Raw genomic sequence first — 17745 nt, forward strand, 5'->3', positions numbered from 1 at the left:
CAATCATTGGAATGCCATCTTACAATTTTATTTTGCATTTTCTATTTGTTAGTAAGCTTAAACATTTATCCTGATAGCTATTGGGCATGTATGTGTTATTTTATGTAAATAATATGTTTATGTCTTTTGCTCAACTGTTTATTTGGCTGCTTGGATTTTCTTATTGAACTGTAGGTGTTCTTTATAAATTACTGGCACTAATGTTTACATGTGCTTTCCTGAACTGTGGACTGTGCTACTCAACTTTGTATAAAGCATTTTCATTGAAGATAAGTAGGGCTTTTTTATATTTTATTATACTCAAATGTACCCATTTTGACCTTTATATTTGTATATTTTTATCTTATAAAACTATTTTGGGACAAATTATTATAAAGTCAGACCCCTAAAATTAGACAGAAAAAAAGTTAGAAGATAGATAGATAGATAGATAGATAGATAGATAGATAGATAGATAGATAATATCTGTGTAAATACATACACAGTAGGATTCCAGTCTTGCTAGTCTGTTCTTAGGATTTTTACTTTTATATTCAGTATATGAGATTGGCTTTTAATCTTTTCTTATCCTCTGCTTAAGATATTTATTTTGTACTAGCTTCATAAAAATAATTGTTGTAGCTTCTCCATTTTATTCTCTTAAGAAGATTGTGTAGGCTAGAAATTATCTATAGCCTGATGATTTTATAAAAGTTACCTATAAAATAATCTGAATCTAAAGGTTTTGGTTACTAACTTAGTTTCCTTAACAGTTAATGACGTATTCAAGTGGTTTTTAAAAATCATTTTAATGACTTATTCAAGTGGCTTTTCAAAAATCTTTTTAATATAATATAAATCATTGTAATATAATTGAAAAAGTGATAAATCATATCAAGAAACCAAAACAGAGTAATAGGGTGCTCATTTTCATAGGATATTCCAGAAACAAGTCTCTGGGGATTTGATATTTACAGAGATGACAATGAGCAAGCCTTCTCCAGACAAAGAGTTACAAGACAAAGTTCTGAAGCCAAACAGAGCTTGGCATGTGAGTGAAACCAAAGAGTTCAATATGGCTGGAGAAAAGTCTCAGCGGAGAGGAACTGGAGATAAAGATGAGTGAAAACAAAGGTAATGCAAAGCTCTCTAGACACAGTAAGAGGTTCAGACCTCATGAAAAGCAACAAGAAGTCATGCAAAGGCTTTACATCTGGAAGTTACAAAATCTAATCCCCATTTTAGACAACCATGCTCTTCTGCTTTGGGGAGAGTAAGGCTGTAGGGAGACAAGAATGAAAATGAATAACCCATGTGAAAGGCAATTCTGCCAATCCAGAGGGACACTGCCTATGATGCTGAGGAGAAGTGGGTAGATTCAGGCTATATTTTGAAGGAAGTCTTCACAGGAATTGATACGGACAAGAGGCAGAGAAAATACTGGGTAGAAGAGGGCGGTTCCCGACAAAGGCCCCACCCTTAAGCCTGGAATCCGGGTCCCTAAAGGAGAAGACTTATCCCTGTTTTCCTGCCCAAATGTTACTTTTTTGACCTTCCACCCCGCGCCCATCCTGTGCCCATATAAACCCGACATCAGCCGGCAGAGAGACAAGCGGCTGCCATGGAGAGAAAAAGCAACTGAGCACTGGAAACTACAGACAGTCTCACCTTAACTTCAGACAGCACTTCAGAATGGAGTCTGGCCCGAGAAGGCCGGGCTTCAGGGAAAGGTCACCTCCTCCCCACACCATAGCCTTTCCAGCTCCCCTTCCACTGACAGCCATTTCCACCGCTTAATAAAATCCTCCGCATTCATCACCTTTCAAACCAATCATTCGACCTAATTCTTCCTGGACGCCGAACAAGAACTCGGATACCAAGAGGGCACGGTGTAAAACCAAGAGGGCAAGGGGTAAAAGGCTGTCGCCTCGTCTCCTCACCGAGCTGGTTAACACTTAGCCGTCAGTGGATGGCAACTGCTAAGAGCATTAATTGTTAACACACCCTTAGATGCTACTGTGGGGCCGGAACCCAAAAGCGCTGGGCCTAGCCCCACACCTGCTCACCTGTGTCCTCCTCCGCCCACCAGAGGTTCCAGTGCGCGGCGGCCAGGTAAACAAGCCACACCCCTATTGCAATCCCACGAGGGGGTCAATTCTTCCGCCTCAGAACGACTTGCTAACAGACCAGATATGGGAATGCCAAGTAAAAGTGCATGTTCACAGTATTTTAAAAATTCAGATTACCTGAAGGTACAAGAATGTACCACATTAAGACACAACTTAAGAGGAGAAAACTCGATTCCACATAGACAAAGTAACATGTTGATAGACTGCTTATTATATTTTCTTGATGTGTAACTGAGGATTTTAGCTTAGGTGTTATACCATGGAACTTTCTCATTTCACAGATTAGTAATGCCTAAAGTCTCAGTAAGCTACAGAATGCCACAGGCTCTCAGCTGTTAGGTGAGCCCACAGCAGGCGCTGCCTCTTTGCTTTTCAAATGATGCCTTGCACAGAACCTGGAAATCATTAAAACAGATATGAGACAAGAACTTGTACCTCATGCAGGTGTTCTAGGTTATTCTCCACTTCCTTCTACTGGAGAGAAAAAAAAAAAATCCCAAAATAGTTGTCTAAAGGAACAAAGTGATTCCAAACATGTAAACCTTAGGTAAATTAGAAACGTGAGCTACATCCAGGAAGCCATGACCAGAGAAATAGTATGGGAAATACACAATATGGTAACCATGGCTGAGAGCTGGACATAAATTTTTCTCAAAGTCTTTAAATCCCCATGCCAGCTGCATGAAGCTAGTATAATGATTCTGGCTTTCAGATAAAGAAACTGAAACCAAAAAACAAAGAAAAAAGAAATCAAGAAACATGCCTAAGTTCACACAACTGTGGGAGGCACAAAAGAATCTGGACCCAAGTCATGTGAGGTCAATGCCATTGAAGGCTGTGTCCACAGCATCACGGAGTCCAAGGATCTGCACTGGGCTGAATATTATGCCTTTGGACTGACAAGAGTTCACTCCCAGCTCATCTGAGGGGAAAAGATGAGACAGGAGGAAATCAAGGTATCTACAGCAAATTTTTAAAGAAGATTGTAAGAGAAGACAATTCCCACAGGTGTATGTGGAGGTTGAACTGCCTTCCAACTTGCTAGGACTAAGTTCTAATTTTTACTTTTGTTTTCTTGATTTAAAAAGATTTTTACCTTGGAGTGAAGGTGGATGGAGTTATAACAGGTTCATCAGGCAAACACAGCTCCACACGACACGGGTCAGGATTTCTCGTTTGAAATTGTCTGTATCTTCTTGACTCCAATCCTCTGCCCCGCAAACAATCAGAGATGATTTTCTGCCAAGACAAACAGTTGCTAAATCTTCCCTTCTGCTTCAGCTCAGGAGAAATCCCAAACTATAGCCAGGCAGCTGCCCTCTATGCTAACTCCATTCACCAATTTTCCCTTGCAATCTAAAACTGATGGCCCCAGAGCTAGCCCACGTGCAATATTTCTGTGATTCAATATTTTGATTATGTGTCTCTCTCTGACATGTTTTTTCCTGCCCACACAAAACCAAGTAAATTACAGCTAGCTTTGAATAGAACAATCAAAGAATAGTCTACCAATTTCTACCTCCTGCAGTAGTATCAGGCAGCCAGGGCCAGAAGACAGCCTGCCACCCTCATTCTACTACTTGCTATGATTAATCATCTAGTTTCCAGAAGACACAGAGTCATGATGAGTAACTCCAGAAATCTTCATTAACTCGACAGTTTTCTCCATATAGAGGTAGCATTTAACTCTAACAAGCTTTTGATCATCAGCCCTATTAAAGTTCAAACTGTTAACTCTCCTCTCAAAATCTCAGAATACAGGCTACCTTTCTTCAGTTTGGTTCTCTCTGTTATGAGATTTTGATATCATTCTCATTTTATATTTTAGAGTTGAGGTCTCACTCGGTCACCTAGGCTGGAGTGCAGCAGTGCAATCATAGCTCACTGCAGCCTTAAACTCCTGGGCTCAAGCAATCCTCTTTCACCTCAACCTCCCTAGTAGCTACAGGCACATGCCACCAAGCCCAGTTAATTTTTTTTTTTTTTTTTTTTTTTTTTTTTTTTTAGTTTTTAGAGAGATAGACTGGTCTCAAACTCCTGGCTTGGGCTGGTCTACTTGCTGTTGCCCAGAGCAGGGTTGGTCTCAAACTCCTGTCTTCAAGCAATCCTCCCATCTCGTCCTCTCAGATTGCTGAGATTACAGGTGTGAGCCACTGCACTTGGCCTTCATTCTCATTTTTATGACGCCTTTTTAAAAAAATATTGAATCACTTTGATCCATCTACATTCTAGAGAAATGAAGACGCTACACCAGGTGCAGTAGCTCACACCTGTAATCCCAACACTTTGAGAGGCCAAAGTGAGGTCAGGAGTTCGAGACCAGCCTGGCCAACATGGTGAAACCCCATCTGTACTAAAACTACAAAAATTATCCAGGCTTGTGGTGGCACATGCCTGTAATCTGAGCAACTCAGGAGGCTGAGGCAGAAGAATCACTTGAACTCGTGAGGTGGAGGTTGCTGTGAGCCAAGATTGCGCCACTGCACACCAGCCTGGGTGACAGAGTGAGATTCCATCTCAAAACAAAACAAAACAAAACAAACTAAAAAGAAATGAAGAAGAAGCATGGAGTCATGAATAAAACCCTCAGCAATAAACATTCCTAAGTGTACACAGATCTTTCAAACATAAACTCTTCTCAGCATCACATCTTGGGGAAATGATTTCTACTTTTTCTGTTGAGTCTTATTTTTCTCCCCTGTTAAAAGGAAATCCATAATAGGAACTGTCAGGAGACAGTTCCTAGGCCCAGCTTTTTGTAATACTTGCTTTTCACACTGACTATGCTGCTTAATCTCTCGGACCCTCCGTTTCCAAAGAAAATTCACAGATTATACAACATCAGTCATTCTCAAACTGTTATTCACAGGACCATATAGTTCCATTCCTTTGCCTTCAGGGTTGGCAGAGAGAAGGGGATGGGTCAACATGGAGGCTGAGTAGGCATGAGTTGAAAAATCCCTCATAGACCTTTTTTTAACCAGAATTTATATTGTGGCTTGGTATTAGATTCCATCTGAAAATTGAATTCTAGCCCTAACATTTGTTTTAGCCTGAATTAGATGATGTCTGAAGACTAAAATGCTGTGGTCCTGGTACCTTCAGTTTATAGGCATAGTAGTGGGTACATTCCAGTAGACATATGGTTAAAAGATATGAGACTGTCCCACTCTTCAAGAACAAAGCCATTTAATTGGAAAAGTCTGTGAAAACCAGGACCATGTAAGTGGACACAAGGAGTCAGAACTATCTTTAAATGTTGACAGATTCCCATCTGAATTAGAAGAGACTAAAGAAGAAATGATGTAGGGTAGGGACGTTTCTTGGATACCAAGCTGTGAACAAAGTATTGAATACACTCAGCAAATTTTTATTTTATTTCTCTGAAAGGCAATCATTGCAGCATTCCAAATTTTCTTTAAATTTCGATTGTTCTAGGACTTTCTCCTTAGGGTCCTTGTCACATGACCAGGAAAGCTTAGGCTCCCAGACACTTTGAAGGGTGAGAAAAGATGGAATTTATTGGATGGGAAGGAAAAAAAAGGGAAGCATGGACCCTCAGCAGAGTGAGAGTCCTGCTAGTCAGTTTCCCGCCTTACAGATTGAATCCCAGGTTACCACCCCGAACATAAGAGGCCAGGTTCCTCCCCGCTGCAAAGGGTGTGAACTTCCCATGGCTCCACCCCATTCTCCCAGTGCCAGGGCGGTCGGAGGTTCTCCGGGGATCCCTTTATACTTGACTGTCTCACTATGAGGCTGTATCCTTCATCCCAACATTAAGATTCCTTTGCAAATCAAATATGGACTTTCCACACACTTCGGATTATAAACAATGCTCTCAAAAAATGCCATAACATCTACTCTGAGCTTCTTAGACTATTGTTGTCTGTATCTGACAGACATAAATGGTCTGCAGTAATAGCTGTGTTACAGAAATATTGTGCACCCATCATCTTGTTTTAGTTTAATCATATTACTCAATTGTTCTCAGTGAAATTTCAGTTATGTATGTGCTTATTTCAAATCTGATTCATTTTCATCAGGCTGGTATTGAAAAAACTCTTTCAACCTATCTTCCCAACATACACACCTTCTAACGAAGTATGATCAAAGGTAAAGAGACTGAAGAACAAGAATTTAATCCAGAGAGGAGTGGCACTGGAGATCTGAGTGGGCAGAGACCATTGGAGAAGTCAATGGAAATAGGAAGAAATTTTATAGGAATACAAGGAGGAGCAGTAGAAGGAGACTGGTCCTAAAGGAAACTGACAGTAAAGTGAATAGAAGTCCTCCTGCCCCAGGTATGTAAAAATGGGCCCCTGAGATGCTTTTATCACTTGGGCGGGAGGACAGCCTGGGCAGGTGACCATTACTATGCATATGGCAGTTCTCTGAAGACTGAGAAGTGAGGACATTGGAACATGAGCCTTTAGAACTGGCAGCTGGGGTGAAGCAGGGAGGTAGCATTAGACTGCAATGCACCTAACCAGTTTCTCCTCCTCTCTGAGATTTCATTTTTTTTCTGGAGTCCTGTGAAAGCCGAAGAAAAGCACAGCTCTTGTCTTAGGTGCCCCATGGCCAAAAGGGTGATAGTAACTTCAGGAAACAAGGAGGAGTGTTGTAGACTGAGCTTGAAGTTAGAGTTTTCTTATAAGAATGCATGTTCCATAGTCAAGATATTCTCAGCTGGGTGCAGTGGCTCACGCCTCCCAACACTTTGGGATGCTGAGGCAGGTGGATCACAAGGTCAGGAGATCGAGACCATCCTGGCCAACATGGTAAAACACTGTCTCTACTAAAATATTTTTAAAAATTAGCCAGGCATGGTGGCGTATGTAGTCTCAACTTCTCAGGAGGTTGAGGCAGGGGAATCGCTTGAACCCAGGAGGCGGAGATTGCTGTGAGTCAAGATTGTGCCACTACACTCCAGCCTGGCAGAGCAAGACTCCATCTCAAAATAAATAAATATATATATACACACACACACACACACACACACACACACACACACTCAGGTCTGCTGGGAAAGAAAAATAATCTCTTCAATAATAGTCTATAAATTTAATTACATACGGGAATTTATGCAAGATTATGTGGATTATGGTGCTACCTATAAATAGACATTTCAATAGCTGATATGAAATCTTACTTATGGGAGGCCAGCAGTAAGTCGAATCCCTGTGTGAGTTTTTTAAACAACTGGGAGAAGAAATAGTGATGTGGAGAATACTCAAAATTGTGATGTTGGGGGAAAATGGGTTATAAGATGGTATCATTGTATAATCGCAAATTGGCCAGAATATAGGTTGCATACACACACACACATGCACACACACAGAGACACATATTATATATAGTTATAGCCATTAATTAGTTATAGATTCATAAAAAGATATATGTGTTAGTGGTCATTCTCTTGGTGTGGTGAGATTTGCTACTTTGGATATTTGTTATTCTTATGATTAGAAAACATAATGTGACATTTATATTTTATAGATTAACGAGCTAGCTATCCTCAGAATTCGTAGCGTAAAAATACAGCCAGTTTTACAATTCACTTCTCGGATAATTTTTATGTGTATTTAAGATTCATTCATTTAAATATTTCTTCAACCCCATGACTTCCTTCCACAGAGAACTGGAGTTAGAAAAAGAATTCACATAAGCATTAAAACCTCCCCCCACAAAAAACATCATAATTTCCCAAAAGCTGTATGAGGAAAAAAAAAAAATAAAACAAATGGATGCAAAACCTAGTTCTGAGTTTTCTAGCAGTGACAACAAACAGAGAAATGTGATGTGCTATAAAACTCTCATCACATCAAGAAACATACTAACTCAAGAAACATGAACTGTTTTCTGCCCTGACTTTATTATGGACTAAAGATGGGGTTGAGGGGGGAGTGCATGAAAACGTGAGCAAACGCTGTTGATGGGTGTGGGATACAGGCAAGAAAGAGGTGTCGGATGAACACTTCTGGGAATATTATATATTTGAATTGAGATTATGCCAATTAAAAAAGGGGTGTTCCTGGCAATTTACTAAATACATAGCTCTCATTGCTAATGCTTAAAGATAAAAATGTATCTCCATTCCTCTGGCAAGAGAGAGTACTATGTAGTGATTAAGTGTTTGTCTCTGAACCAGCCTCCCTGGGTTTAAATCTCACTGCCATCACCTACCTATTCGGTGCCTTTGGACAACATATCCAGCACCTCCAATTTCTATGTCCTCATTTATGAAATAGCCACAGTAATAGAACATAGCAAGCACTGCATAAACACTATGGTCTTCCTCATCACCATCCTCATCCTCATCCTCACCATCACCGTCGCCAATCAGAGCTATGGAGAAGCACATTACATAAAATTAGTGAATAACTTTCGCTGCAGTATGATGACATTTTAGTGAAATTCATTTGTTTCTTGAGTCAAGGGACCATCCTAGTCCTGCCAATGCAGCTGAAACATGCACAGAAGTTCCTGTCTTCCAGTTGCCTTGGGATCACATATGACCTAAAATTAATCCTGATTTCCCAGGATTTTGACTATGATCCCTATGGAAGACCAACCTGCGGTCAATTTACAAAATATTTTCAAAAGTTATGTGAAACTCTTCTACATCTCCTCTCATTGTATTTATTCTTGCTGGCTTCTCCTCTCTCACATACCCAGGGGCCATCCCAACCATGATTCTCCCCTAACACACACACACACACACACACACAAATTCATATACACATGCACACACATCCACACACAAATACATTTACACATGCACACACATCCACACATGCATCCACATATTACACATGTACACATACACATGTACACGCATCCACACATATATACATATAGCACACATGCATGCATACACATGCATGCACATCTGTGTATACATATATACACATACACACATATACACACACAACACATATCCACATAAACATGCACACACATGCAAACATCCACAAACACACACAGCACACATATACACATACATATGCACTCACATACACATACACATCAACACAACACAAATGAGCAAATACACGCACATATGCACATATCCACATCCACACGTAAATACATTATACACATATGCACATACACACATGGACACAAATATACACACATACACACATATGCACATCCATGTAAAAGCACATATATACACACATACACATGCATATACATAAACTCATGTACACACTTACACACACACACATATACACATACACATACACATACTGCTTAACTCTCTAAGCAGATCCAAACATCCTGAGAATTCACCAAGGATGATTTTGGACTTCACTCTTCTCATCAGAGGAGACTGGCTTTTACTCCCCAAACTCCAGTCTTATTTAATAAAATTCAAAATAATTATATGTCAGAAGCATATCTATGCAAAAGAATCTGCATGTTTATATGTGTGCCCATAAGCGAGCTGATAGGCCTTCATGAACCCATAACTCTGCAAAGGTATATTCTAGGATAGTCATTGCCATGGCCTCCAGCCTGCGTTCCCCAACACATACGCTTACACACATGCACACATATACAATGCATACACAAATATACATTCACCCAAACATCTGTGCTGTGTTTCCATTGTATTCTCCATTGATGGTGAAGGAATCAACATTGATAATAAATAATGCCATATCTATTCTTGTTTTTTTCTCTTCAATTCAGCATTCAGTTAAAATTCCAAAAGATTGTTTTCAATGCTTAGAAGTAGAAGACAGTGCCATCATCTTTTTTTTTTTTTTTTTTCTGAGATGGCGTCTCGCTCTGTCGCTCAGGCTGGAACGCAGTGGCAGGATCTCTGCTCACTGCAAACTCCGCCTCCCGGGTTCACGCCATTTTTCTGCCTCAGCCTCCTGAGTAGCTGGGATTACAGGCGTCCGCCACCACGCCTGGCTAATTTTTTTGTATTATTATTATTATTATTTTTAGTAGGGACGGGGTTTCACCGTGTTAGCCAGGATGGTCTCGATCTCCTGACCTCATGATCCGCCTGCCTCAGCCTCCCAAAGTGCTGAGATTACAGGAGTGAGCCACCGCGCCCGGCCCATCTCCATTTTTAGGATGTAAAAACTGAGGCTCAGTGGCAAGCTGACTTTCTTTGCTCTCTGTAGCTACTATCATTGTCCAGCCACGGGAACTGTCGGCAGCGTTCTAATCTGGGAAACAAGCTGGTAGGAGAATCTACAGCGTGGGATCCTGGACACTGCTTTGGGAACGCAGAACCTTATATCAGCTTGCTGGGTCTTAGCTTCCTTCTTTTCAAAGGAGGAGAAGGTGGAACTGGGAAGGTTGGAATACAAGATCACACAGGTTGAGAACTTCAGAAATTATACAGTTTTCTCCTCAAGAATATTCTTTATAACTTCTTTTATAATCTGTTCCTCTGATTTAGCATTTTGACTTCAATCCCAGTTTTTCATTTATGTTAATATATTAACATTCTACTCTTTTAATTAACTTAATTCAATAGATAAATAACGTGCCTAAGAGACACTTTCATTTAGGCTAAAACTATCATGTGAACAAGCAGTTAACACAGTCCAATACACCACTGTCCAAAAATGTCCACACAATTACTTGGATGTATTTTTAAGGCAAGTACATTGTTAAGGGAAAAATTTGAGTTAAAAATGACTGGGTATTCAGCCAAGTTTAAAAGATAAACCCTGGTGGTGTGGGGGGTGTTGGTTTGGTTTTTTGTTTTTGTTTTTTTACTGAGTGATCCTACACAGGAGGCCTGCAGATGCCGTATCTCAAATCATAGGAAATTACAACTTAGCAAGTGCTCTCTCCCTGTGGGCTCAAATGAAATTTCCTCAAGGAAATTTTCTAGCTCAACCACAGGCGGGCAAGGCACTGTAAGTGCTCTGAAAAGGAAATCTCTCTGTTACACTAGAATGGCATCCATGATCCTTCTCTCCCACCCAAATGTCCCTGCAATGTTTTAGACTTGAGACTACGACCCTTAAAACTGTAGGGTCTGTCCAGGAGCCCTGAGTCCCAGTTGGCTTCAGAACTAAGCAGGGTGCCTCCCTCAAAGTGCCCAAACTGCATCCTCTTGAGACTTTATCAGTCCGTTTAGACTTCCCCTTTTTCTAAGTGGTAGAAATAAACCACACTTTTTCTAAACAGTATTAGTTTGAAACATTTTACCATTTACTTAAATTATGCCCCTGTAACTCTAATAGTTTTACAATTGGAATTTAGAGATAGGAGACTAATATTAGACTGAATCTTGAACACATTTTTCTTCTATTAGACTCCCTATATAAATGTGATATAAGAGCATACATTTATCTAAACTGGCTATCAATTATTTTTCTATTTTAAATAACTTTTTTTGTCACTAAGCTTTTAAATAGACGATATATTATGCAAAGTTTAAAGTCGACCTGTACTTAATATTTTTCAACTATCTTGTTCACTTATGTTTCTGGACAACGGGCTATTCAGTATTTTTCCTAACTTATTTTTTAAAAATTTATACCTATTCAGAAATTGCCTTTTAAATATGATACACATACACACACACACGCACAATCTCCCTTTTCAAACTCAAGGACCATGATAATATTTTATATTTCACATAAAATAAAGCCAGTTTCATTTCTGTCAAATATAATTTAGACTTGATCAGCACTCAGCATCTATGTTGCCAATTAAGCTACAGTACACTTTACAATGTGAAAAAAAAATTCACGAGGAAGGATAGATACAACATGGAAAGAATCTTTGAGATAAAAGAAATATAATTGATGCACCCTTCAGTCTCCAGCATTGATTTCTATTTATTATTACAAACTCTTCAAAACACAAAGATTGGATGTCAACATGTTACCCTGGAAGCATACAATTGAAGAACGCATTACCTGCACGACTTACTTCATAAAATTTGTTTACCAGAATTGGAGTTGCATGTTCATTTAAAAGGACTTTGAAGTAAGAGGAAAAAAGATGATTTAAGCTTTTTTTCCTCCCTAATACTCTACTTTTGAGATTTACCAGACTTCAGTTAAATAGATGCCTCCTTGACAACCAAGAATCCTAGTAATAGGAGTGAAGTGGTAAAGTGTAGTTTGCCTAAACTTCCCTGCAGGCAGAGTGGAGCTCTATGCAGGACTACTTTCATCAAGCACAGCTAGCTGACTTTGAAAATTCCTCCTGAGGAACAATGATCAGCGGACCCTTCTTACATTCATCTAATTTCCAAGCCTTGATGTGACATATGAAATAAGAAGAAAGTGACAACAAAAATCAATGTGTCTAAATAGTCTTGCTTCGAAATATACCTGTCACTGGCTTAACTCAGAAATTGGGTGGGATATTAGATCTGATATCTTTGTTGTTGTTGTTGTTGCTGTTGTTGCTGTTGTTACCTTGGCTTCAGAATTCATTTTCGTACCTGAGGAGAGAAAATGACAGAAAGCCTCTTTTTAATTTTGCATAGGAGAGAAGTCCACTTATTAAAACTAATTCACAATTTTAAACAAATAAAATGATCAGTGACTGCCCATTCTTGCACTTGCCCATTCTTCTCTTCCGTGTCAACATGCTTCTAATGAAAATGAGTTCTGCCACATCTTAGTGGAATCGTGAGGTTTTAGAATTATTCAGTAAAAATAAATCTCTAGGAAGTTAACATATTTTAAGTTACAAAAGTATAATATATTAGAAATTATGCCTCTATGAATCTGACAGTTTTACAATTGGAATTTAGAGACAGAAGACAAGTATTAAACTAAATTTTGAGCACATTTTTCTTCCATTAGATTCCCTATATAAATATGTATAAAAGCGTACATTTCTATAAGCTGGCTATCAATTATTTTCCTATTTTGCATAACACTTGTTGTCACTGAGACTTTAATAGAAAATATATAATGCAAAGTTTAAGTAGTCCTCAGAAAGAAAATGCCTTGCTTCACAGTCTGAGGAAAGAATTTAGGTTTTCACTCTGTAGATTATGAAATTTAAAAACTACTTAAACACTTTACTGAAGAAAAGACTCCCTTTGAATAAAAAAGTCACCACATCAAGAACAATTAGCGATCTTAAACATGTGATCTTTTATAAGTCTCTTTTGAAAAATATACAACTTGTCAAAAAAAAATTACAAAGATGATTGTCTATGTTTAAACAAAGCAGTAAAAGCCATTCAACCTCCCATTCACACATAAATGCATTTTCTTTTCAAAGGATATTTACCCTTTAAGGAGACATTTTTAACCTTGTGACACCATAAAATTCCATGCATGCGAAGTTATTTGTTTTTATTTTTCTGACATTCATTCTTGACCAGATATTTTCCATGGGCTTTCTCATGTTACTCAACTAAAGGCATAATTTTAATAGTTTATTTTAATACCTTGATTAATAGGAGCAATCTGTTTAAAAATAATATTAGTGTTGGCATTTTGTAATGAATTGCAGAAGCTGAGCAGACATGCTCTTTTGTGCCTTTTTCAATTTCCTTTGAAAATGTGTTGAACTCCTCAGTATTTGTTCAAACCTACCAAGTTTTAACATGAGCTAAGCATTAAATGGATTTGGAATCTGAGAAGGGTGTTCGCCTACAATGTAGCGACATGGGGAGAAAAGGTTTGGGTTGAGACCGGAGTATTTCAGAATTATAAGTGCTGGCAAGTAAGAACCACAGCCCCGCAATTTTGGAGGCCCCCAGCATGGCCACTGCTGCTAACCAACCAATTTTAAAAGACTAAAGACTGGGTTTTTTCCAAAGTGACAATAGTTGCAAATTGGCCATCTAACTCACAGTGAGTGGCACTAGCCCAATCGAGGCAATTTCCTGAGAGCTTATGATAATATGTCCCTATTATACAAGACCTAAAAGATTTTTAATGGCCTGTTTAGGATTTGTTCCTACAGAACTAAAATGAAAATGGCTGGCCTGTATAATAAAATATTTCACTGGAAATGAAACATAAATGTACTAGTACTCCATTTTGAAAAGAACTTTGTAAACTTATTTTTTTAATTCTGAAATATGTTCAAATTTACAACAATAAAACTCTAGGAAAAACAGTGATGCAAATGTTTAACATGAGATTCATACAATTTGATTCACCCTATCTTGTAAACAGCTAGACTAGCTAGCATCTAAATACCAAGGATGAAAAAGAAAAGGTAAAATTGTGTTTTTTGTGGGGGTGGCGGGGGGCGATGTACATCCTAGAACAAGGACATATCAGAGGCTTTGGAAATTTGAAAGAATGCATTCGCTCATCAGCAATCCAATGACAATTAATATTTGTGAAATATAGTCTTGAAAACAATTTTGTTCATTGTTTATTTTTTGTGAAACTGACAGAATAACTTATTCTAAATCATGTTATAAGTGGCACTTATAAAAAATACTGAGACGTGGCACAGTTTGTGACATATTGAGGGTCAATTGTGTGAAGAACCAAGGCAACAAGCCCATCAAAAAGCAGTAAATGGAGGTCTTTGTCTTTAAGTTATGAAGAATGTGTATGTATTTGATCCTGCCAGCCAGCAGTCCTGCAGCTTTCTGGGCATAAGACAGATGGCAGTGCAACCAAGCTAGAATTCAGACCTTCCTTCTTTCCCTCTGGGTCTAACTCCTATTATCCACTTGTAAATTAACCTGTCAATTTATCAATCAACACCATCTTGATTCTCCCCTGTTCCACAGCCCAGCCTTGCAGTGAATTTGCCTCGTAAATAACTGGGAGCCCCGTGTTTGTTAGTATTGTGAATGAGTTTATTATCACTTTGATGGCTGCTATGAATCACAAATGCTGCTGAGAGGCTGATAAGAAAAAAGTACATGCACACATTAACAGGGTTGAAACTATTTTAGAGATAAAAGATGGAGTAACTGTGATAGCAAATCATTTAAATTGAAAAAAATGACTAAAAATTGTGTGTGTGTGTGTTTGTGTGTGTGTGTGTTGGACAACCCCCTGTAGTAAAAGAGAGAGAGAAATGAATCAACTTTCCTGTGTACTGTTCAAAAAAAGAATCTGCAAGACTACATTAGTAGACAGTAATAGTTCTTGGGTGTTGCAGGATAACTGTTTTATTTAATGGTTTAGGTCCAAACTTCAGGAAGCACCCAGCTCTGTTCTAGCAGACCAGTTGGCTAGGTTTACATTTAGGTGTTGCATGGGAACTTGAAAAAGAAGGGAAAAAAATCCAAATTGTATACTTTATTAGAATAATATACGAAAGTATAGCAATATCTATTAAGTTAAATGAGGCAGTTTGGTAAGCTTAACACATTAACAAACAATTAACATCAAAGTGCTAATTAAATTCTTTCCCCTGTGTCAGTGAAATAGTTATGTATTTGACATGTAAAATTAAATTTAAGTGATCTTTAAGTTAGAAATTCTTCAACAAATGCTGTACATATTAAAAACTTACAAAATTACATGTTGTCTTCAGTTTCCAATGTCAGATTTTTCTCAGCATGATTATTCTTTTACATTTTAAAATATCATATTAATAAAAATCAGTGTTTTTAAGGAATACATAGCATTACATTCTGAGGATTAGGACCCATGTTATTAACTCAGAATTACTTTGAAGGATTAAATTAAATATACTATATTTAGGACTACTTTAAAACTATATGTATAATCATGTACATATTTTCCATTTAAAGCAACATTCATGGTTTGTAGTGAGCAAATATAAAAATAAGACTTAACTTCTTAGGTTCTGGCACATATGTTTTTCTTTAAAAATTACATTCTATATTCCATTAACTGGGTATTTCATTTTTAATCACAATCGAAATATTTCTTTCAATACTTTCAACTTAATGTACATATGTCTTTTGTTGGAAAAGTGTCTGTAAATGAATCCTAAATACAAGCAATCACATTATTTATTAAAGAAAATAGAAAGCTACATGTAATATACTGACATTATGCAAAATATATATCATTTGTAGGTGATTTTAAAACAAAAAAAATTTCCTGATAATGTAATTTAAGCAGATCACCATGAAAAATATTGCAAGGCATGACATTAAAGTTATCAAACTTGTAAGTCAGAAATAAACTATTAGTTGTCACATGGGAAATACTTTGGCACAATTAAGACACTGCATTAAAAGGGAATATTCCCTGAACATTATTATACCCAATATGTCAATGGTAGAAATGTGATAAAAAACGAAACTATTTGTTAGAATGCAATTTAGAAAACTCGATAGGTTGTCCATTTTATTCAGTTTATAATTAAGATAGTGTTTAAATCTGAAATGAATTCTATATATGCATGTTCAATAGACTATAGCACAACAATAAGAATGGAATCACATCTCATTTTATCGTAAATTGTGTAATAAGCGATAAGGTAAAAACTAGGGCTAAAATCCTTCCAGCAAAAATGAAACAGAGCGACCTCAATTGCCCTAATTCATTCTGCTTTTTTCCTTTTTTTTTTTTTTTTTTAAGTCTCTTCATTTTCCCTCTGTTCACATTATTAGCTTACACATGAGTGCATTATTAGAAAATAACAAAGCCAAACAGGGGGGCTTCGAAGGAGCGGGAGATAGGTTCCTTCTACAGCTGAAAGGTATTCTCATTTCATTTGTTAGGAGTTGCAAAAATAGTTTTATAGCCAGGGAGGGACAATGACCTTTCTCTTTCAACAAGCTTGGTGGTTGGTCTTTTGATGGAAAAACTAGGGGATACAACATCTGGTAATTTGTGTTACTGAGCTTAGCTGAGGTCTTAACGATGTAAGCAGATTATTCTTGAAGAAGAACAAAAAAAATTCCGGAAGACTCAATGGACTATTTAAAGTTATTAGGCAGTGCATTCTAGCACTTCAGATCTCTTTTCTGATTCATTTTCCCTTTAATGCTATGCCTTCGAAGCAATTTTTTTTTTTTTAGGTCTACCTTCTTCCAATTCCAGTTGACTTTTTTGGTGGTCCACAGCTGTTTTGTCATTCATACCGGTCTCCTTTTTTCCATCACAGCAGAAATGATTACTTTGCTGATTAAATTTTCTCCTTCAGAACTTTAGGAAGCTCTCCTTCACCCCTGGGAGTCATTGCTAGACCAGAAGGGTCAAGCAACACCAAATAGCAACAGCCAAGCCTCGGCAATTTTAAAGGAAGAAAAAAAATGTGAACAAGAGCAACGCGTGAAGAAAATGACCCACCCTGTCCAGGATTCTAGGCAAAAAAATAAGTGAAAGATGGTACTAAGTAGTTGCTGTGAGATCCTCTCCCCGCATGCATCATATTAAAATCACATCTAAAGTTTGTGTTCCTTACTCTGATATAAATGGTGTGGGGTTCATTTAGTGTATTCACCTTGCCCCTGTAAGAAAAAAGAGACCCAAATGAGACGCATCGTGCAAAGCTCGGGAAGATTCTTAGCACTCTTTTTAAAGAAAAAAAGAAATATTCTATATTGAAGTAAGTCAGTAAATAAACATTAACTTGAATATTCAAGTTTATCTGACTTAACTCTGGCCAAAAAAAAAAAAAAAAAAAAAAAAAAAAAGACATTGCTGTAACTTTAAGTTTTATCTGAAAGTCTAGGCAAGTCAAAGTACAGAACACAGAAGGAGCCTCAGACTGTAGCCCACCTGGAAATCAGGGG

General features: G+C 37.8%; 1 long non-coding RNA gene across 2 annotated transcripts in view; it reads left to right on the plus strand.

Annotated features, from left to right (window-relative positions):
* Positions 1-17482, plus strand: part of LOC126959376 (uncharacterized) — a 55989-nt gene extending 38507 nt beyond the window's left edge. The window contains exons 2-4 of one of the 2 annotated variants that reach the window (XR_007727512.1): positions 916-1113; positions 6152-6409; positions 17154-17482. This is a non-coding gene — a long non-coding RNA (uncharacterized LOC126959376). Of the gene's footprint in view, positions 1-915; positions 1114-6151; positions 6410-7742; positions 7877-17153 lie in introns of those variants that run through there. The other variant, XR_007727511.1, reaches the window with a different exon arrangement.
* The last annotated feature ends 263 nt before the right edge of the window (positions 17483-17745 follow it).

The sequence above is a fragment of the Macaca thibetana genome, chromosome 7 (assembly GCF_024542745.1).
Source record: "Macaca thibetana thibetana isolate TM-01 chromosome 7, ASM2454274v1, whole genome shotgun sequence".
Lineage (NCBI taxonomy): Eukaryota > Metazoa > Chordata > Mammalia > Primates > Cercopithecidae > Macaca > Macaca thibetana.